The following is a 22,791-nucleotide window of genomic DNA, read 5'->3' as shown; positions in this document are numbered from 1 at the left end:
AATATATCCATGGACACGCTTTCTTCCTGGATGCAGGTGAGGAAACATGTCACTCAGACATCGTTTGCCACAAACTTGTAATGTAAGAAAACAAAAAAACCCAAAAAACCCACTAATAATAGATGTGTATCCATTGCCTTGTTATACTCTTGCAAGAAGACAAAGAAAGGGCTGTCGTTGTGGTGTAGAGGGTAAAGCTGTGGCCTGCAATGCTGGTATCTCATATGGGTGCCAGTTCGGGTCCCAGTGCTCCATTTCCAATCCAGCTCCCTGTTAATGGCCTGGAAAAAGCAGCAGAAGATTGCCCAAGTGTTTGGACTCCTGCCACCCATGCATTCACCCTGGATGAAGCTCCTGGCTCCTGGCTATGGCCTGGCTGTACCCTGGCTATTGCGGTCACTTGGGGAGTGAGCCAGTGGATGGGATGGTCACTTGGGGAGTGAGCCAGACCATTCTCTCTGTCATTCTGACTTTCAAATAAACATAAGTAAGTCCTTAAAAAAAAGAGAAAAATCATATTTGGTGACTATTCATTATCTCATATGTCCTTGCAAACTACAATTTTATCCCCAGTTTATAGATAAGGAAATTGAGCATCGAAAACTTGCCAAAGCTCATTGCACCCATAAAGAATGAAAACCTATTCAAACCATGGTTGGATTCTTTCAGCTATATCATACTATTTCAATGCAGAGGCTACCCAAATACCACATAATACAGCATGACATCAAGGCTTAGTCTACAAGGGCATTTCAAAAAGTTTTGGGAAAATAGAATTAAAAGATCATTTTATTTTGGTGCAACAAAAATTTTAAATCCAAGCATTGTTTTTTCATAGTCTGGATTTTACATGACCTTTTTGAAGACGCTTCTGTTTTCCATGAGTTCTTTTCAGTTCCTTATATGTTACGATTTTAAAACTTGTATTACTGAATATTAACCATTGCAAGCGTATTTGACTGAGACTAATGGTAAAATGAATGTGCATCTTGGGACATGGATTGATTGCTGATAAGAAGCTAAAGCTTTGCTGAGAAGGAAAGAGGGTGGCTGAAGTCAGGACTTGCAGAATCTTGTTTTGTTTTTTTGAATTTAAATTATTAAGCACGTGTTAGACAATTGGGGCAGATGCTGTGGACCAGCAGGGTAAGCTGCTGTTTGAGACATCTGCATTGTATATCTAAGTGCCTTTTGCCCTTCCAGTCCAGCTCCTGGCTAACGGACCTTGGAGACAGAAGATGATGGCCCAAGTGTTTGGGGCCCAACCACCCACATGGAAGAACAAGATGGAGTTCCTGGCTCCTGGCTTCTGCCTTGCGTCAGCCCCGGCTGTTGTGGCTGTTTGGGAAGTGAAATAGCAGATGGAAAATTCTCTCCTCCTCCCCAACCCAGTCTGTCCCCTCTCCGTGTCACCCTGCCTTTCAAATAAATAAATAAATATTTTGAAAAGTTAGGAGATTAAGCAACAGTTTTGTTTTTCTAAGCTGTTTCATGGAATTTCTTAAGAGGTATAGGAAGGATGGGGTGGAGGAAGCAGGTGGGAGTAACAGAGGACAAGCCATTTTGTTTATATCTTGCTAAAGTGGAACTGGGTTCTTAGTCATCAATAATGTGACAAGAACACAATATAGATGAAGACTCCTGGGAGCTGATTTTTAGAGTTCAGTGGAGCTCATTCTTGTTACATATTTTAAAGGAATGCTGAGTACATGCCTACCAAACAATAAAATTTACTCTTCAAACAATGTCTTGATTTTTTTCTTAAGTCCTAAACTTTCCCATCATTCATAAAATGTTCCATGTTGACACATTTCATGATGAAACAGACATTTTTTTTGTCAGGAATTATATTCCTATCCAATTTATAGCCAAAATATGATGAGGCATCTAATTTAGCACTTGGTAATAGCATAAAACAGCTCATTCCCTCCATCCTGATTTAGAATAAATTTATCTGTGCTTTGGCCACTGATAAATCTGAAGCTTTATACAGCTTTAATTTAAGTTTCTCAATAGCTACCAAATTCAGAATCTATCCTCTCATCCTTGCTGAAACAGTAGAAAGAAACGATTCTCACTGTCACAGTAATTCAGAGCTTCCTTAATGAAACAAGCTCTCTACAGCTCCATCTATCCATCTAAGCACAGCTAAGCAGAGCACACCGCCCTTGACTGTCATGGAATGCAGCCAGCCTTTCCCTCTCCATGTGACATAGGGATTGACCACCTCATCAATTCTGAAAGCACACTTTCTGCTTTATCTTCTACTGGTCATTCTTAAACCAAAGTCAAGTTGGCATTTGTGTTAAAGAAACAAAAAAGAACTGTACAGTACTCAAAGGAGAGTTATGTTCCTATAAGAGAGAACTTGACATCGTAAATAGTTCAAACATAGTAATATAAACTATGTTCTCTGGAAAACTTTCCAATAAGCAAAGTTTTAGCAATGGTGAAGCTCCAGAAACCATAGGTTAATGTCCTGTGACCCTGATTTCATCTGCCCTGGATCAAAGAAGGTGACGGAGAATGAGAAAAGCAACCCTGAGAGTAGAGAGCTGGCCTGGTACGATCAATTAGGTCCTGGTTTTGCTAACATTCACAGCTGGTATTCACAGTGAAGTTCTGTCCTTTTCCATTGCACAAAAACAATTTCACAGAATATCAACACTGGAAAAGGTCTTTCTGTGACCAGAACAGATCAGAACAAAAACAAGGCCATTCTGTACTCACGCCTGAATACATACATAGCTATGAACAGTCTTCAAGCCATGTTAATGATCAAACGTTCTCCTAGTCTAAATGATTACTTCTTCCTTACCAGCAGTAGTTTTAGCCTTGTTCTATCCTCTTTAGATACATTTCGCTCATGTACTAGTTGCTAAGTGAATTGTGTCTTCCTTCCCTCCCCCAAATCCACATGCTGAAGGCCTAATCATCAGTACCAGAGAATGTGACTTGTTTGGAAATGGGGTCATTGTACTTTTCAGTTGAGATGGGGTCATGCCTTAACAGTGTGGGCCCCTACGTCAATGCAACCAGTGTCCTTGTATGGAGGGGAAATTTGGACAGACACATGCACACAGGGAGACTCCGTGTAGATTGGAGTGACGCCGCCACAGTCAGGGAACCAGAAGCCAGGAGAGATGCTCAGGACAGGTGCTTCCCAGCATCTTTGGGGGAACATGGTCCCCCTGACACCGTAATCTTGACTTACAGCCTTGACAACTGTAAGACAAAAACTTTCCATTGTTTGAAAGTCATTTTATTTATGGTGCTTGGTTATAGTAGCCCTGGGAAACTAATAAATACCAGTAATGGAGCAACATTTCCTTCTGACAGCATCAAGTTCAGAGGAAAACTTTAGTTACCTGAATTTTCCTCCAAATCACTTAATGCAAACTCAAGGTGTACAAACCTTTCTCCCACCCTCCTGCCGGCGTGCCCCACAGTTCCCATGGTGTGTGTTCTTCACTGAAACAAGTCAACAAACTACCCGTTTACATACAGCTGAACTCCTGGGAGCCTTTGTCTACTGGGCATTGACTCAATGCAGGAAGTTTTTTTTCTTGGACAACGTGTATAATTATTGCTTCTTTCAACTGCCTGAGTTTTCCTCAAGGAACTTCAGTTCATATCATGAATTCTATCTTTTCATTTCGAAACTATGTCTATATATATTACTGATTGTGTTCTATCTAATACCAAATCTTCTCTTTCTCTCTCTCTCTTTTTAAAGATTTATTGATTTGAAAGACAGAGTTACAGAGAGAGGTAGAGACAGAGAGAGAGGTCTTCCATCCTCTGGCTCACTCCCCAGATGACTGCAATGGTTGGAGCTGCACTGATCCAAAGCCATGAGCCAGGAGCTTCTTCCAGGTCTCCCATGTGTGTGCAGGTGCCCAAGGACTTGGGCCATCTTCTACTGCTATCCCAGGCCGTAACAGAGAGCTGGATCGTAAGTGGAGTAGCTGGGACTCAAACCAGTGCCCATATGGGATGCCGGCGCTTCAGGCTAGGGCTTTAACCCGCTACGCCACAGCGCCAGCCCCTCTCTCTTCTCAAAAAAAAAAAATATTTTGTTTTATTTGAAAGGCAGAGTTACAGAGAAAGGGAGAGACAGATGGAGATCTTCCATTCATTGGTACACTTCCCAAATGGTTGTAATGGCCAGGGCTGGGCCAGGCTCAAACCAAGAGCCAGGAGCTTCTTCCTGGTCTCCCACATGGGTGCCAGGGCCCAAGCATTTGAGTTATCTTCCGCTGATTTCCCAGGCCATTAGCAGTTGATCTGGATCAGAAGTGGAGCAGCCAGGAGTCGAACTGGCACCCAGTTAGGATGCTGGTACCTCAGGTGGCAGCTTTACCAACTAAGCCACAGCGCCAGTCCCCAAGTCTTCTAGTCTTTACTGTTTAAAAAATGGATTTAAACTTCTCTTTCTGCATTTTAGCTTCACTTAAGATATTTCATTATCACACTCCAGGCTCTGTGAACATATAATCACAGCCAAGGAACTGAGTAAGAGAGCAGAATCACTTTCTAGATCAAGAAAAACTGACATAGAAAGTGGTGCAAAGCTGTGCAGCAAAGTGAAATTAGAATTAAAATTGTCATAGACAGTAGAATCTGGGAAAGTAGCTATTAAAGGATCCTATTCACAGAGCATTAACCTAAGCTACCTGAGAACCACTGTGGAATCAATTGAAGAAACGTGGAAGAAGTTGTTAGTGTCCATCATGTCTGGGAGAAAGAGCAGACCCCGTGGTGGGTGTAATTGCAAATGGTGGTCATTCTTGAGTGAAAGCCATTGCCCGAAAGGCTGCAGATCTTTGTAACATCTGGGAAATATGGTGACAAAAGCATCACTGAGCAGGCTGAAGCCTTCTTCCAGGCCACTCAGCAGCAGCCAGTGCTGTCTAAGAATCCTTGTCTCATGTGTGCATTTATAGCAGTGTCTCCAGCCCCATGGTGGAGAGGTTAAAGAAACAGATAAATCTGGGAGAGGAGACATGGCAGCAGTCAACTCTCTGCTAGAGCTACAAGTGAATGAGGGCACATCAGAGGACAAAGGGGCTGAAGTTTTGCAGATGGATAGAGTAGATGGAGAAAATAGAGCAAGCAGTGTTGGGTTTCTTTCAGAGATTAGAGTGTCTGTGTGCAAAAGAGAGTAAATCTGGACACTATGACTTACATCACCTTTTATCTGCCCTCAGGTAGGGAGGCATTTTGTCTTCAAAGAAAAAGTGCTCACTGAACAAGCAGTGCAGGTAAGGAAGCGCGGGTTCCATCTCAGCTGGAGGCGTTTATGAAGGTCATTCAGTTGTCTGCTGCTGATCCCGTTGTCAAGGATTTTCATTTTGTTCTAGATACCTTAGGAGGGACTGGGTGGGGTGGGGATAGGGCTATGATTGCTAATTCAGCATATTCATGACGTGCCAGATAAGCCTTCTGAATATGTCTTGAGACTAGGGTCAGTTCAGAAATGAACAGCCCTCATTAACAATTTGGGAAATAAGAGATGCTTTAAAAGCCATCACGATGACTGCCAGTAGTGGTTTCATCCCCACTGTAAATATCCATGGTGTTGTATTCAGTGTTTATCTATCAGCCCAGAGCACTTGAGAGTAAAGAGGCCCTCACCACCCCTTACCAAAAGACTGCAGCTGACAGTGAACACTAATGGTTTCTTTACATATTGTCATGGGAAATAGATTTGTGTACCCAGGGCTGGGTCTTCCCATCTAAATTGAGAGGGTAAGGAGGAAGGGCTATAGTAAAAGTAGTTCTAGGAACCCTTAAATTACACTAAAATGCTTCATTATCTTTGTACTTTCACTGTCTCCATATGTCCCTTTTTTTAAAATTTAACCTTTCCTCTCATGACTTCCTGGTCTTAGTTAATGCTGGCCATGTCATTTTAAACCTAAGTGTTTGCTAAGTTTTTTCTGGAATCAATAATAAACCTTTTTTTAGAAGTATCCTTTTATTTTTCTTTTGAGTTTTTAATATCATGAGGCTTTCTCTGGCTCTATAAAACATTCTAGAAATCTCCATGCTTTTTGTGTGTATAGTGAAATATGTTGTTGTTTAAAAATATTCACCTCTATGGAGGAACATACTCAGTGAAGCCCAGCCTAGACCAACTAACCCCTAATTGACCCACAGATATATGAGAACTGATATTATTGTTGTTTATCATTGAGGTTTTTGGTTGGTTGATTGTTAGCAAATGCATGCATCATGCTAAGGGATCCACCATGTTTTCTTATTTAGTTGTGTCTTTGTCTATTTCCAGCTGCTGTAAACAAATTCCTGAGTCTGGGTAGACTATAAAGGAAAGTTTATTTAACTCATGGTTCTGGAGGCAGGTGAGCCTGAGATTGGACAGCTGCATCTGGCGAGAGCCTGAAGCAGCCTCGTAACATGATGGAAAGGTGGAAGAGCAAGTGGGCAGAAGCCAAAGAGGGAAGACAGGAGGAGCTGTCTCTCTTTATAACGACCTGCTCTTGCGGTGCTAATGCAGTCCCTCTAGAGTGAGGACTCACTCACTCCCTCAAGAATTAACCCAGTCCGTCCTAGGAGATTGGCACTAATCCCTTCATGACAGCAGAGCCCCCATGACCCAAACACCCCTTAAAGGTCTCATAACCTCCACACTCTTAACACTGTACCAAATTTCAACACACCACAGCCATGACTGCTCATTCATAGTCCCATGAGGGTTATTGATCCAGACCCAGATTTTGCTGAAGAGGAGGGAGGGCTGCCCTTGGCTGCATTGTCTCACAACTGGGGACTGCTTAGATCTGCTGTCTAGATATAGAACTGTTTATTAGGCTAGTAGTCTCAGTTCCTAACCCAAATTCTGCAGCTGACAGATAATGCTCACTTAGCTTTGTTTTGTAGAACTGATAGGATTTTAAGAATCCTTCCTTCCTTCTTTCCTTCCTTCCTTCCTGCCTGCCTGCCTTCTTTCCTCCCTCCCTCCCTCCCTCCCAACCTTCCTTTTCCTCTCTCTTTCTCTCTCTCTCTCCCTCTCTCTTTATTTTTTAATTTATTTGAAAGGTAGAAGGACATACAGAAAACAAGAGGTACACAGAGAGAGAGAGAGATATCTTCCATCTGCTGCTTTATTCCTCAAATGGCTGCTTCAGCCAGGCCTGGGCCAGGCTGAAGCCACAGCCAAGAATTACATTTGAGTCTACCACACGAGTAGCAGGAACTCAAGTATTTAGGCCATCATTTGCTACCTCTAGGATGCATTAGCAGGAAGCTAGATTGAAAGGGAGGTGAGACTTGATCCCAAGCACTTGTATGGGATGCAGGGATCCCAAGTGGTGGTTTAACTCACTGTACCACAATGCCCTCCTCAATGGGATTTTTAAAAGTTGATTTATCTATTTTTTATTTATTTGAAAGGCAGAGCAACAGAGATAGAGATGTATAAATAGATACATAGAGAGACAGCGATTGCCAATCTGTTGGCTAACTCCCAGAATGCCTACAACAGTGAGGGCGGAGTCCGGCCAAAGCCAGGAACCAGGAACATTATCTGGGTCTCCCACATGGGTGGCAGGTCCCCACGTACTTGAGCCTTCATTTGCCACTTCCTAGGGTATACATTAGCAGGAAGCTGGATCGGACGGGGAGGCAGGACTTGATCCCAAGCGTTCTCCTAAATGTAACGCAAGCATCCTAAGCAGTGTTGTAATCCCTGAGCCACAACACCTGCTCCCCACTGGATGTTATTCCAGCGCTCCTGCTGGCTCTCTGCCACTAAATGGAGAGGAATATGAAAAGCAGTTCCCTCTGCAGTTAGCCCTCCGTGTCCAGAGCACTTTACTTATGGGTATCACGTAGCCCCAGATCCAATATATTCCCTCTTGTTCACTTACCTTCTGGGAGTTGCAGTTCCTAAGTGGATATAAGAGGAAAGGTACTAAAAGGCACAATAGATATGGGAATAGCAATTTGTCAATCTAAAAAGGCAGCAATCACAGTGGAGAGGGAAGGAGATATCTGGCCTTTTTGTTTTTGCTTGGCTGCTTTTCCATTCGGGTTTTGACTTTCTGAGCCAAGGAGATGGTTTGGGAGGTGTGAGGGTTGTTTAGTGCCCTTTGTCACAGGGCAGGTCAAGCTTTCAACCCAGGTGATTGCTGCTAGCTAAAGAAAAATTCTCTTAGGATCTGGAATGTAGAGAGTCTTAATTTCAGTGTTGCAAGCCCTCATATATTTCTTTTCCTAAGAATTTTAATAAGAATTAGGGAAAAAATATAAGTCAGAGGCGCCTCACAAGATCTTTTAATTAAACTAATTAATTAATTTGAGAGACAGATACAGAGAGAGAGAGAGAGAGAGAGAGAGAGATTGTGAGAGCTCCCATATGTTTGGTTCCTTCTGCAAATGGCTGCAACAGCCAGGGCTAGGCCAGGGCTGACACTGAGAGCCAGGAACTCAATCCAGGCCTCCCACATGGATGTCAGAGAGCCAGTTACTTGAGGCATCACAGCTGCCTCCCAAGGTCTGTCTCTGCAGGAAGCTGAAGTCAGGAGCCAGAACCAGGTTTTGGAACCCAGGTACTCCTGAGTGGGATACAAGTGTCTTCACATTATCTTGACTGCAGAGCAAAGTGCCTGTCCCTTAGATGCCATTTCAAATTGGAGAATAAAAATGACTACACTATGACCACTGAAGTATCTGTTCCTTATGGGAAGGGGTCAATTCCACATTTCTTAACTGATTTACAGCACATAGTACAGTAGTTATTTAATTAATTTTCTTTGATGGATGAAGTCATCTGGGTCTAAGCCATGGACAATCCCTAATTATCCAAATGGCATTTCTTGGAAACCCAGAAAGGAGTTTCACGCCCTTTCCAAGGTCAAAATATCCTGTTGCTATGATACTAAACCAAGCCAGTATTCACTTGAAATAAATTATTACAAACCTTGCAAATTTATGGTGGAAATGAAATAAGAGTATTGCTGCAAGCAGATAGCTTGTCACTGTAACAGCAAATATGTCTTACAGTTAATTTAAATATGAGTTTGATCATAAGCCACTTGGAGTACAAGTTCCTTGATGATAGGGTATTAAGAGTTTTTTTCAACCCAGTAGCCCTAGTGTCCCTGTGCTTGGTGTACATTTATTAGATGACAGAATCAGTGAATCGAATAAACTGGGTTACACCTAGAGCTAAGTTCTCTGCCATCCACTCTTGAAGACAGATCACTAGGCTTTAATACCCTGTGTTAGAAATTGCTGAACCTGTCGCGCCAAGCAGACTGTCACAGTGAAGTTCAATCCCTTTGTGATCTCAGACCGCAGCAAAACCCGCAAACGCCCTGGCTCATGCGCAGGCAGATCACGTCCTCTTTTCTGTCAAAGGCGCTGCGGAAGAAGTTCAACGGCAGCTCCATGCCCATCTGCTGGGACGACGAGGGCCGGCGGTCAGCAAGGTAGCCCAGCTGTACAGACGGACGAATTTCATCCACGCTGTGTGGGTGGATCAGCTGTCCACGCCGGCATTCACCAGAGCAAGGTGGTCGTTACCAGGCTCAAACTGCACAAGGACTGAACAAAAATTCTTGACCACAAAGCCAAGTCTCGACAGGCTGGAAAAGAGGAGGGCAAATGGAAGGAAGAACTCATTGGTAAGATGCAGGCCATGAACACGACCTTCTGAGAAGCCACAGCTGAACTGCACATGTCCAGCCTGGTGGGTGTCTCTTTGGTACTTCAGGTTGGCCCTGGGATGTTGCATTTCTCTTCTATTTTGCTTTCAGCCTGTGGCTCTGTGAATCTACTTTTTCTATTGTGGTTAATAATTTTATGAATAAAAATTGGAAAAGTTTCCTAAAAAAAAAAAAAGAATTGATGTAACTCTACAAGCTTACCACTTGGTAGATGATAAACAAATTTCCAAACAAGTTATGAAAACCTCAGAATGATTCATCTCTAAATAAGTTCCAGCAGAGAAGAAGAAATTCTTGCTACATCAAAGGCAATATTCTCTGTCTAAACTTGTTCATGATTAAAAAATTGTGACAAGCATTAGCAACATGTAATTCCAAATAAATTAGTAATTGAACCCCACAGGTAATTCCATATAAATTGCTATTTTAGCCTCAAAAAAAAGCTGCTTAGAGAAATTTCCTTTAATTTTGGTGCAGCAACTCCCTGAAATATTTAGCATTTATGGCAATGTTAACAACTGTTCATGACAAAAGTGATTTTCATCACTGTTGGAGGAAAACAGAGTAATAAAATCAAGTACCTTGGGAAAATCAGGCACATAAATATTTATAAGCTGTATTTACATACATAAGACAAATGATTTGAAGTATTTTTCTATTAAATGACCTTATTTTATTTTTAAGTGTTTCTATGAGTTCAGTGAATTTGCACTATCATAATAAAGGGATTTAGAAATTTTAATTATATTTAGTTTTTAAATACTTTGATCTTGTAGTTTTGCAGTCCTGGGGAAAAATGTGTTTTGCTTAACTTTTCAAGTAAATAAAATTAAAAATTATGCTTTTGAAGTAATATGCAAACATAATTAATTTCCATTTTCATTCATAACTTGTCTCTGATATAATGAGTTTAAACAGGCCAGAATTTGGTCTAGTGACTAAGATGCCTGCATCTCACATCAGAGGGCCTGGGTTCAGTTCCTGGCTCCAGCTCCAGTCTCCCGCCTATGCAGACTCTGGGACGCAGTGGTAACAGCTCATGTGATTGGGTTCTTGCCACCCACCTGGGAAAACTGGATTGATTTCCCAGCTCCTGGCTTCAGCCTGGCCCCTTCTTAGCCATTGTGCACATTTAGGGAGTGAACCAACAAATGGGAGCTCACTTTCTTATATTCTCTCAACCTCTCCAAAAAAAAAAAAAAAAAAAAAAAAAGGAGGAGGAGGAGAGGGAGAAATAGAAGGGGAAGAGGAAGAGGAAGAAGAGAAGAATAAGAAGAGGAGGAGAAAGAGAGATGATGAAGGAGGAGGAGGAGAAGATGAAGAAGGAGGAGGAGGAGGAGGAGGAAGGGAAGCCAAACAAGCAGTTTTTCAAAAATCTGGGGACTCTAAAGCTTTTGGAAATTTCCTTCACAGCAAGTCTAACTTTAACATTCGAAAGTTAAAGAGCAGCCATAAAAAATAGTAAAGTAATCGTGTCATTATGTCAACAAAAGCGGAATTCCTCATTCAAAAAGCCATGAACAATCATCACTAGTTATGCCAGAATTTTCTACAAGGATTGGCTGCATCGCACTGGCAAGGTTTTTCTGAGTCAACATTGCCATCTGTTGGTCAAGCTCACTACAATGTCTTCGAAAATTAAACTTCATGGATGAGCAATGAAGGCTTTGTTTTCACTTTGTTTTGGTTTCATGACTTTTGTTCAAATTGGCATGGGATGGGGTCTTTCTTCTGCCTCCCGAAAGAATTTCATAATTTGACATAGTGACTAAGAACACTGATTTCACAGCTGTGCTATTTCCTACCTCGGCTTTGCTTCTCATCATTAAAATGGATGCAACAGGTTTCCGGAGATGTCGGATTATCATATATGTGAGTCTTGAATTTGCTCCTCTGAAAATCTCTCTATGGCTCTTTTTCCTTGAGAATAAATAACACAACCTGCACAGGGGAAAAAAAAAAAAGAATTGTTAAAAAAAATGGGCACAAATAGAACAATGCCTGAACACGAGGTATACTTGGTAAACATTACCTATTATTATTATTTTATTCTTAAAGAAACTTGAAAAAAATCTTCTGCATTCTTTTCTAGGAGCACTTCTGATTTCTAAGATATGTCCAGTTTGTTTGCTTGTTTGTTTTGATAACCTTATAATAGCACAAATAATTGAAAGTCTGAAACTTTATGGAAGTTTTTAATTCCACCTCTTTAAATTACTCAAGGTCTTAAAATATATCTAAATGAAGGCCATTGTGGGTTGCTACTTCTTTTTAAAAGCAATATTTTCACTTTAAAATTTCACATTTTTCTAAAAGCTCTATTATGGTGACAAAATTCAAAAAAAAAAGCCACAAGCAAATAAAAATGAGTAATGCTTTTGGAAAGTCAGCATGTAATTACTGTGAGTGGCTTCTAGAACATGCATGTTCTTACAGAAGACCAGAGCCCGGCTTCCCATGTAGTTTCTCATCCAGAAGTCATGTGACATTCTCACCCTAGGCTAATCTCCCATCGGCCACTTGCCCCACTTGCTTCACTGCACAGTATATTCTGCAGGGTCATGCCCTTTCCAGTGTTAACTTGCCTCTCTCTTCTCAGCTCCTGCCAGATCTTCTCCTCATTGAATACCCTGATCAATACCAAAAAGGTCCAAGGATGGAGCAGGCTCCCTGGAGGTCTTTGGAAGGTCAAGAGGAGGAGGGCATGCATCCACCTTAATATCTGTGCTCCAGTCACACGCACATTCTATAAATCACAGTGTACACACAGCACGGTTCAAATCACCTCACCAATTCAAGTCTCCTCACCAGGGACTTGGTGATATCGTTGCCAGAGGTCTCTGCTTTCGTCCTGTTGGCTTCTCTGGTCATTTCACTTCTGCATTGTCTTCTTTTCTGAACTGCTCGTACTGAATCTCAGGGGTTGCTTTTCTTGTATCAGTTCAATACTAATTGCAGTGACCTCCTGCAACACAAAAACTGCTCTCTGGATTATCAAACACCCCATTGTTTACCCCCAACATTTTCCTCCCCCCTATTATTTTCCTATCAAATTTGAGCAGACTTCCCATTTCATTAACGGTAGTCCTTAATAAATGACATAGACTTTGATTTCTCAGGGTCAAAACCTATGGGACATTTTTAATTTTTCTTTCTGCCTCATTTCTCAAATTTAGTCTACATACAACTGTTAGCTCTACCTTCAAAATACAACCCTTGAGAAAAAAGTTCATTTATTTTAATTAGAGTGAGAGAGCAAGAGAGAGACTGACTTATTTTTCATTGCTGGTCCACTCCCTATATGTGTATAATAGCCAGGGCGGGACCAGGCCAAAGCCTGGAGTCTGGAACTCAATCTGAGTGTCCCAGGTGAGTGGCAGGGATGCCATCACCTGCTCCCTCCTACGGTGAGCATTTAGCAGGAAGATAGATCAGGAGCAGAGGAGCTGGAGCTCCATGTGGGCATCCCAAGAGCTGTGCAAAAGCCCACCCTCTTAATCTGACCCTTCTAACTTTCCCTACTGCTAATACTCTAGGCCAATCTACCATCTTCTCTCTCTGGTCTACTGAACTGCCATATAATTAGTTCTTTAAAAAGGTAAACTAGAGTGCAGCCCTTCTCTGTTCTCACTGTCTTCACATCACATTTAGGATGCAGTCTGGGCCGGCGCCGCGGCTCACTAGGCTAATCCTCCGCCTTGCCGCGGCGCCAGCATCCCGGGCTGTAGTCCCGGTCGGAGCGCCAGATTCTGTCCCAGTTGCTCCTCTTCCAGTCCAGCTCTCTGCTGTGGCCCGGGAGTGCAGTGGAGGATGGCCCAAGTGCTTGGGCCCTGCATCCCTACGGGAACCAGGAGAAGCACCTGGCTCTTGACTTTGGATCAGCGCCGTGCGCAAGCCACAGCATGCCGGCTGCGGCGGCCATTGGAGGGTGAACCAACGGAAAAAAGGAAGACCTTTCTCTCTGCCCCTCTCTCTCACTGTCTACTCTGCCTGTCAAAAACAACAACAAAAAGGATGCAATCTGCAGATCTGACCAGGTCTGGCCCACCGGGAACTATCTCTTCTACATAGTGCTCAGCCTCGTCCGCCTTAAAACCCTTCCTGAACAGTCCACCCTCGCACATGCTGTTTGACCCTCCTGATTCTCTTCCTCACATTGGCAATGGCTTGCTCCCTCCCCTCATTCAGGTCTCTGATCAGATGTTGCTTCCATAGCAAGAGCTGCCAGGAACACGCTAAAATGCCATCCCCTTGCTCATCCTGTCCCATTATTCTGTACCCCTGAAGCAGCTCTGCATTAATTTCCAGTGTATTAATTTCCTGGTATTGTGTATTTACTGGTTGGTGCTGTGTCTCTGCTCCAAGACGTACATTTCGTCAAGGCAGGGTGATCTTTGGTCGTTCACTGCTACACTTCCTCAGCCCCCGAAGACTGTCCACCATATCGGAAGAATTTTTTTTAATCTATTTTTTTAAAGATTTTATTTATTTATTTGAGAGGTAGAGTTACAGACAGTGAGAGGGAGAGGCAGGGGGAGAGGGAGAGGAGAGAGAGAGAGAGAGAGAGAGAGAGAGAGAGAGAGAGATGTCTTCCTTCCATTGGTTCACTCCCCAAATGGCTGCAATGGCCAGAGCTGTGCCAATCCAAAGCCAGGAGCCAGGAACTTCTTCTGGGTCTCCCATTTGGGTTCAGGGGCCCAATGACTCAGGCCATCTTCTACTGCTTTCCCAGGCCATAGCAGAGAGCTGGATTGGAAGAGGAGCAGCTGGGACTAGAACCAGCAACCATATGGGATGCCAGTGCTGCAGGCGGAGGATTAACCTACTGCGCCACGGCGCCGGCCCCATATATAGGGAGAATTTTTAAAAATGTATCAAACTTGCTTGCATGAGGATCATTGAATAAATGAAACTGTAGGGTCTCTATTGACTTTCTCTCAGGCCTTGTATTTATTAAAGTGATAATCGCTACTTCCAGAGCACTTAGCCAATGACTAAGCATTTAACACACATGATCTGATTTAATCTTCACAGCAATGCTAAAGGAATCCCATGTGTTTTCTTCGACTGCCTGCTGACTTTGGCTCTCTATTCATTTTCATAAATTAAGAAATGTATTGGGCCGGCACCGCAGCTCAATAGGCTAACCCTCCGCCTGCGGCGCTGGCACCCCTGGTTCTAGTCCCAGTCGGGGCACCGGATTCTGTCCCAGTTGCCCCTCTTCCAGTCTAGCTCTCTGCTGTGGCCCGGGAGTGCAGTGGAGGATGGCCCAAGTGCTTGGGCCCTGCACCTCATGGGAGACCAGGAGGAAGCACCTGGTTCCTGGCTTTGGATCAGTGCAGCATGGGCCGCAGTGGCCATTGGAGGGTGAACCAACAGTAAAGGAAGACCTTTCTCTCTCTCTCTCTCACTGTCCACTCTGCCTGTAAAAAAATAAATAAAAATAAATAAATAAATAAATAAATGTATTGCTTTAATCGATAAACAGCATAAGTTTCCTCAATCATTCTGCACCTATACTTCCAAAACAAGCCTCTTCCTTTGATTGACACTGGCTGACGCCAGTCCAGCCATTTGAGATAGGTTATTTTGTGGACATGTCAGTAGCCTCCAGGGACTAAAGGGAGGAGAAAGTTAGAGATGCTCCCACACAGCCTTACACACAAATCTGAGTTGAATTATGCTATACAAACAAACAGCATTTAGCAAGCTAGCACAGTAACAGCCGCATAATTAGCTCAGTGACTGCCACGCATGAGAATTTCCCTGGATGTGATGTTATTCTAGCAGTCCAATTTAGCTAATCTAGAGAGAGCAGGTGATCTTATGAAGTGGCATGCACAAGTCTTACTTGAAGCCCTGGTACAAGAATTCTGAAAGGCATGGACAGCTGTGCTCATCAGATTCTTATATCCCAGTTCAGGCAAAGGCAACCTCTTCCTGTGTAATACTTCTTTTTTTAAAATTTTTATTTATTTTTTCTTTCTTTTTTCTTTTTTTTATTTGACAGGCAGAATGGACAGTGAGAGAGAGAGACAGAGAGAAAGGTCTTTCTTTTTCCGTTGGTTCATCCCACAATGGTCGCTACGGCCGGCGCACTGCGCTGATCCAAAGCCAGGAGCCAGGTGCCTCCTCCTGGTCTCCCATGCGGGTGCAGGGCCCAAGCACTTGGGCCATCCTCACTGCACTCCCGGGCCACAGCAGAGAGCTAGACTGGAAGAGGAGCAACCGGGACAGAATCTGGTGTCCCAACCGGGACTAGAACCCATGGTGCCAGCACCGCAGGCGGAGGATTAGCCTAGTGAGCTGCAGCGCCGGCCCCTGTGTAATACTTCTAAGCAAATGCCCCCACTTGAAAGCCAGCTCTTTAAACAATAAAAATTTAATTTCAGAGCTCTCATTCTGATAAACAATCCTTACAGTGCAGATGGAAATCACTGAAGCCTGTAACAGTAGCCTCTGGAGTGAGGTCACCTGATTAGAGTATTTCAAATGCTGCCTCCCTCTGGAGTGCATTTTCTTCAACAGCTGGGGCTGAGCCAGGCCAAAGCCAGGAGCCAGGAACTCAATCTGGATCCATGTGGGCGGCAGAGACTCAAGAAATTGCACCATCCCCTGCTACCACCCCACCTCCCTCCACCCTCCCAGGTTGCCTACCAGCAGGAAGCTGGAGTCAGGAACAGAGCTGGGACTTGAATCTAGGCACTCCCACTTAGGATTGGCAGCATCCCAAGTGGCATCTTTCCTGCCACTTAAATGTGTATTCCTAGCCGGCGCCTCGGTTCACTAGGCTAATCCTCCACCTAGCAGCGCCGGCACACCGGGTTCTAGTCCCGGTCGGGGCGCCGGATTCTGCCCCGGTTGCCCCTCTTCCAGGCCAGCCCTCTGCTGTGGCCCAGGAGTGCAGTGGAGGATGGCCCAAGTCCTTGGGCCCTGCACCCCATGGGAAACCAGGATAAGTACCTGGCTCCTGCCTTTGGATCAGAGCAGTGCGCCGGCCACAGCGCGCCAGCTGTGGCGGCCATTGGAGGGTGAACCAACGGCAAAGGAAGACCTTTCTCTCTGTCTCTCTCTCTCACTGTCCACTCTGCCTGTCAAAAAAAAAAAATAAATAAATAAATAAAAATGTGTATTCCTGATAAAAGACCCCGCTAGGGATGTATACACCTCATATCAGAGTGCCTGGTTTGAGTCTTGGCTTTGCTTCCAGTTCCAGCATTCTTGTTAACATGCACCCTGGGAAGCAGCAGCTGATGACTCAAGTACTTGGGTCTCAGTTACCCACATGGGAGAACTGGATTGAGTTCCTGGATCCTGGCTTTGGTCTGGCCAGTGCTGGTCGTTTCAAGCATTTGGGCAGTGAACCACAGATGGAGGATCTTTCTCCCTCTCTGCCTTTCAAATAAAAATGAAAATAAATAAATAAAATTTTAAAATGTTAAGTAATTTATTCTAGTGTATTTATGCTTTATACATATGAAGGGAATTTAAAGTGTTCATGAAAAATGAGATTAAAGATAAGTTTATTTGGGGGCAAACCAATTTTAAATCCATGAGTACAGGGAACCTTGAAAAGTCTACAGAAATGCATATTATTAAAAAACTTGTGTATGGATTTCAATATTTTTTGCACCAATGTACACTTACCTTTTAATTCCATTTTCCATGAAGTTTTTGTTGCAGGATAATCTGCAGGGTTTTTTACATATGACAAGAAAGAAGGAAGGGTATTTTTCCACCCCTACTAAATTGGAAAAACGACGGTTCCGATTTGTTCTTCTGTATTACCCTTCTTGCTTTCAATAAGCACAGAACTATTAAAGTATCTTTATTTTTTTGGTGAATTTTCCTGAAGAAAATCACACTATGTTTGGAAATTAGTCCCATCAAAAAATTAGGCTGGAGATGCCAATGGCATGGCCCTGGAATTGGAAGTGGGAGAGTGGAGGAAGGGATGACAATAACTGCACAAACATGGACATTCTGTGTTTTATATAAATTAAGTCAACATGAAAGTCTAAATTTTAATTACAATAATAAGCATTCAAGGTATTAGACTATGGCAATTTGTTATAATGTTGTTATACATATTTCTTTTATAGAAACAAATTCATGTTGATGACTTCATTGTTTACTTGCTCTTATACCTTTTTCTTGAAGAAATGGTTACTTGATTGGACATTCTTGTGATAGTGCAGACATTATGTCAGTTTTGATATGTTTTAACTTTGAGGAGTCACATTCTCTATTGCTGACCAGTTTTGGCAAAGTTACATATTTCCTGTTTTTGGAATGCATCCAGGAAAGTATCTTTCAAAATTTTGCTTTAATACAGTGGCACTTGTAATAGACTTTTTGAAGGTACACATTTCTGCCCATAAAATTTAACATTTCTCATTATGGTCCGCAGGCAATTTAAATTGTAAATGCTAACACAGTTACAGATATTCTGCAGACACATTGGTCACCTAGCTTTGTGATGGCTGTGGTTTTATAAATATGTAGTAACCTTTTTAAAAACAGTGCTGTTATATTCAATATAAACGGAATTCATTTGGAATTTAGTTTTGGCTCATGGATGAGACTGATCCTGTGACTTTTTAAAGCTAAGGAAACTCTTCATAAAATGCCAGTGTTCTCTAGACACAGAATTTAGTATTAATATCCATGGGCTCTTCTGTGTTTCTTATAAATTATACATCATAACCATGATTGTTTTTCTTCAAAGATTTTCTTAGTGTCTTTGTTGAAATCATCAAAGGCATTATGTACATGGTATTTTATTTCCTACCTTCTTTTGCTTATAACATGAAGATGTTTACATCACCAAAATGCTTATATCTCTAAAAATGTAGTTTCAAATTAATACTGTTATTAATTCTGAATTTAATAAATTTATTTTTTCAAAAGTACATTTTTTGCGTATATTTGTATTTTAGAATTTGTTCACACATTAACAGTTTCCAAAAGAAATTACTACCAGTATTTGAGTTTTTGTTTTGGCTTTCCAATTGTGTTTTAGATACAGTTTTCAAACATAATCTTTGTTAAATCGTTTTGTAGTCTAATATTAATAATTTTTAACTTTTCTGCATTAATCCAGCACTGTTTAAAATGTGATATATGTAGATGTTCAATAGATGTTACATTATATATATTTTATATATAGCGTTTATACATAGTCATATATAATTTTATATAAAGTGTTGTCTATACTCACATAAATAACACTTTTCTGATATATATGAAGGATTTCCAAAAAGTTCCTGGAAAATGTATTTTATGAAAAAACTATGCATAGATTTCAAATTTTTTCAACCAAAAATAAATTTATTCTCTAATTTCATTTTCCATGAGTGCTTTGAAGTTCATGTATGTATAGATCCTCACACATGCACAGACAGATAAACAAAGTGTCAACACAGACCTGGTTGCTACTCTTTGTACCCCTTTGAGGAAACCTGGATCTAAGACTGACCTTTGGCCAACCCCTGGGAATGTGGCCCTTGGAATGGTCTTCACGTTAGTGACTGATGATTTTGCTGTTTGCACCTGGAGCAGTGGACCATGCCACAGCAGCTTGTCAGGTGCTTTGCACAAATACAAAGACTGATAAGGTGTGCCTGTTTTCGTTGCGGAGGCTCTGCATTGCGGTCACCATGGCTGACTGAGTAGCAGCACATACATAACGTGGTCAACACTCCATTAAAGACTCAGAGCCTGCGACTTCAGTGAGCTCTCCGAGGCATAGCCACTCCACAAATGTCACTGCAGGAGAGAAAGCACACCCTCGGTGCCTCAGATGAAGAAGGACTCAGAAGCCCTTCCTGACCTACTTGTATTCCACCAACGTACGTCTTTTTTCTTGTTGTTTTCACTGGGGTAGGGAACTTTATCTACGCGTGTACCCTGCTATTGAGTCATGTGAGACCTCCTAGCGAATCATCAAACTGGCACCAACTATGAGAATATCCAAACATCATTCTACCAGGGCTACTATCTACTGGACAAAATTCCCCAAGTGTTCAAGGATAGAAATCTTCGCATTTTAGAAATCTAAAAGTTCAGATAGGATCATCTGGGTTATATAGCTTGTTGGCAACAGGGATTTTATCTAAAATAGCTAATGTTTCTGACTTATTCATTTATTCACCACATCAACTATAACTTTGATCACTTGGTTTTGTGTGTTATCCTCTCACTGATGCTTATTAATATCATAGGGCTTCAAAAGGTTCATGGAAAATGTGTAGCATGATACACGTCGTATTATGGAGTCTGACTCTGCTCCAACAGTAAGAGCTCAATGATTGTTAAGGTCACAATTCTATTCTCATGTTTAGCTACCCAAAATAAACTCATATTTTTATTTCATTTTTCCACAAACTTCTTGAAATGTGCTCATGTTTGGATTTCTGTGTAAACGTTCTACTGTCACGCTAGCTGATTTTGCTATACTTTCTACCAAATGAGTAAGATTCTATCACACTCAAAAAGTTTCTTGTGTGATATGTTTGTGCCAGACCTTATGTTCAGTCTAAGTCAATAATAGCCAATGTTCAATAAGAGCCCACATTTTCCCTTATACAGGCTCTGCAGTATTTGTGTGTTTAATTTCAAATACATGAGATCATAATTGAAGTCTTATGGAAGCTAGTATTGAATTAGTCTTCTATTGCTGCATAACAAGTTACCCCAAGCTTAGTCATTTCAAACAACACTCATTTATCAGCTCACAGATCTGTAGCTCGGAAATCCAGGCACAGTACAGTTGACCCTCCATACCTTAAGGTTCTATATCCATGGATCTAACAATCTCTAAGCCAAAAATATTCGAAAAAATATTGTGTCTGTGATGAATACATACAGACTATCCTTCTTTGTCATTATTCTCTAAACCACAGAGTATAACAAATATTTACATAGCATTACATTGTACAAGCAGATTAGGTATTAAAATAAGGTAGGGTTTATTTCAAACATGTGGGAGAATGTGCAGAGATTATATGCAAACAGTACCCCATATTATATAAAGGCCCGAGCATCCAGGGATTTTTGTATCCATAGCAAGGGGGTTGGGGTGCTCCAGAACGGATCCTTCAGATACCTAGAGACTACTGTGCGATTGGTTTCTTTGCTCAGATTCTCACAAGGTGAAGTCAAGATGTGGAGTGGGTACATTCTCATTGGAGTTCCTGATCCTCTTCTGGCTCACTCAAGCTTTGGTAAGAATTCAGCTCACTTAAAAAAACTTTTTTTTTTGGAGGGTGGGGGTGGTGCTGTGGCATAGTGGGTAAAGCTGCTGCCTGCAGTGCTGGCATCCCATATGGACTCTGGTTTGAGTCCCGCTGTTCCACTTCCAATCCAGCTCTTTGCTATGGCCTAATGAAGCAGAAGAAGATGGCCCAAGTCCTTGGGCCCCTGCACCAGTGTGGGAGACCCGGAAGAAGCTCCTGGCTCCTGGCTTCAGATCGGCACAGCTCCAGCTGTTGCGGCCAGCTGGGGAGTGAATCAGTGGATAGAAGACCTGTTTCTCTCTCTGCCTCTCCTTCTCTCTCTATGTAACTCTGACTTTCAAATAAATAAAGAAAACTTTTTTAAAGATTCATTTTATTTATTTTAAAGGCAGAGAGAGAAAAAGAGAGCTGGGGCCAGCGCTGTGGCACAGTGGATTAATGCCCTGGCCTGAAGCGCCGGCATCCCATATGGACGCGGGTTCTAGTCTCGACTACTCCTCTTCCGATCCAGCTCTCTGCTATGGCCTGGGAAAGCAGAAAGAAGATGGCCTAAGTCCTTGGGCCCTTGCACCCACGTGGGAGACCTGGAAGAAGCTCCTGGATCCTGGCTTCAAATTGGCGCAGCTCTGGCCACTGCAGCCATCTGGGGAGTGAACCAGCAGATGGAAGGCCTCTCTGTCTCTACCTCTCTCGGTAACTCTGTCTTTCAAATAAATAAAATAAATCTTTTTAAAAAAGAGAGAGAGATAGTGAGAAAGAGAAAGAGAGGTGTCTTTCATCCACCAGTTCACTCCCCAAATGGTCACAATGGCCGGAGTTGTGCCGATCTGAAGCCAGGAGCTAGGAGCTCCTTCCAGGTCTCCCACATGGGTGCAGTACTTGGGCCATCCTCCACTTCTTTCCCAGGCATATTAGCATGGAATTGGATTAAAAGTGGAGCAGCTGGGACACAAACCATCATCCATTTGAGATGCCAGCACCTCAGGCAGTGGCTTTATCCACTATGCCACAGTGTGGGACCCAGCTCATTTATTAAATAAAAATTTATTTCTTTATTTCAAGGAGAGAGAGAGAGAGAGAGGGAGGGAGGTTGGGAAGGAGAGAGAGAGAGAGAGAGAGAGAGAGGGAGGGTGGGAAGGAGAGAGAGAGAGAGAGAGAGAGAGAGAGAATGAATCTTCTTTCTGCTGGTTCAGTCCCCACATGCCTGCAATAGCCAGAGCTGGGCCAGCTGAAACTAGGAGCCAGGAACCCAGTCCAGGTTTCTCACATTGGTGACAGGGATCCAGGGACTTGAGCCATCACCCACACTAGCAGGAAGCTGCACGCAAGAGCAAAACCAGACTGAGATGTGGGTGTCCCCAGCAGTGCCTTACCCAGCACAATAAATAGTAGGACTGAGGTCCCAGTTCTCTCGCTGGTTATCAGCCAGGGCCATGCTTAGCTCCTAGGGGCCACTCTTAGTTCCTTGCCACATGGTTCCTCCCATCTTTAAAGCCAACAGCAGGAAAACTTCCATGAGGGCATATGGAGGAGCTCAAGGACATGTGGCTAAAAAGCCATCTTGAATTCTCCAGTTTAGCTTCCAGGAAACTCCAACCCCAGCCACTCTGATATGAGGGATACCAAGTAAGACTACCAGAAGAACTGCCCAGTGTATCCTAGTCACCACATAGAATTGTTGCATTTAGCCCCTAAGTTTTTGAGATAGCAAGACTCGTTTTTTAATGCAGCAATAGGTATCTAAAACAAAATTAGTGCCTAGAACTTGAGCCTTGCCATAACAAAATTCTAAAATGTATGGCATTGGTTTTAGGATGAACAATCAGGTAGAAGCTTACAAGACCTTTAGAAATTGGCAAACT

General features: G+C 42.6%; 1 long non-coding RNA gene and 2 pseudogenes across 1 annotated transcript; all 3 read left to right on the top strand.

Annotated features, from left to right (window-relative positions):
- Window positions 1-2,474: 2,474 nt before the first annotated feature.
- Window positions 2,475-5,677, top strand: LOC100337989 (UPF0415 protein C7orf25-like; annotated as a pseudogene).
- Window positions 5,678-8,678: 3,001 nt separating this feature from the next.
- LOC127493242 (ribosomal protein uL24-like pseudogene) lies at window positions 8,679-9,682 on the top strand (annotated as a pseudogene).
- A 9,555-nt stretch (window positions 9,683-19,237) lies between these two features.
- LOC108177475 (uncharacterized) lies at window positions 19,238-21,287 on the top strand. The gene is made up of 3 exons (XR_007922823.3): window positions 19,238-19,543; window positions 20,835-20,917; window positions 21,061-21,287. It is a non-coding gene; the product is annotated as an uncharacterized LOC108177475 (long non-coding RNA).
- Window positions 21,288-22,791: the final 1,504 nt, after the last annotated feature.

The sequence above is a fragment of the Oryctolagus cuniculus genome, chromosome 5 (assembly GCF_051225735.1).
Source record: "Oryctolagus cuniculus isolate XC-2025 breed Fujian yellow rabbit chromosome 5, ASM5122573v1, whole genome shotgun sequence".
NCBI lineage: Eukaryota > Metazoa > Chordata > Mammalia > Lagomorpha > Leporidae > Oryctolagus > Oryctolagus cuniculus.
Note: the sequence above shows the minus strand (reverse complement) of the source record. Positions and strands in the feature narration are given on the sequence as shown.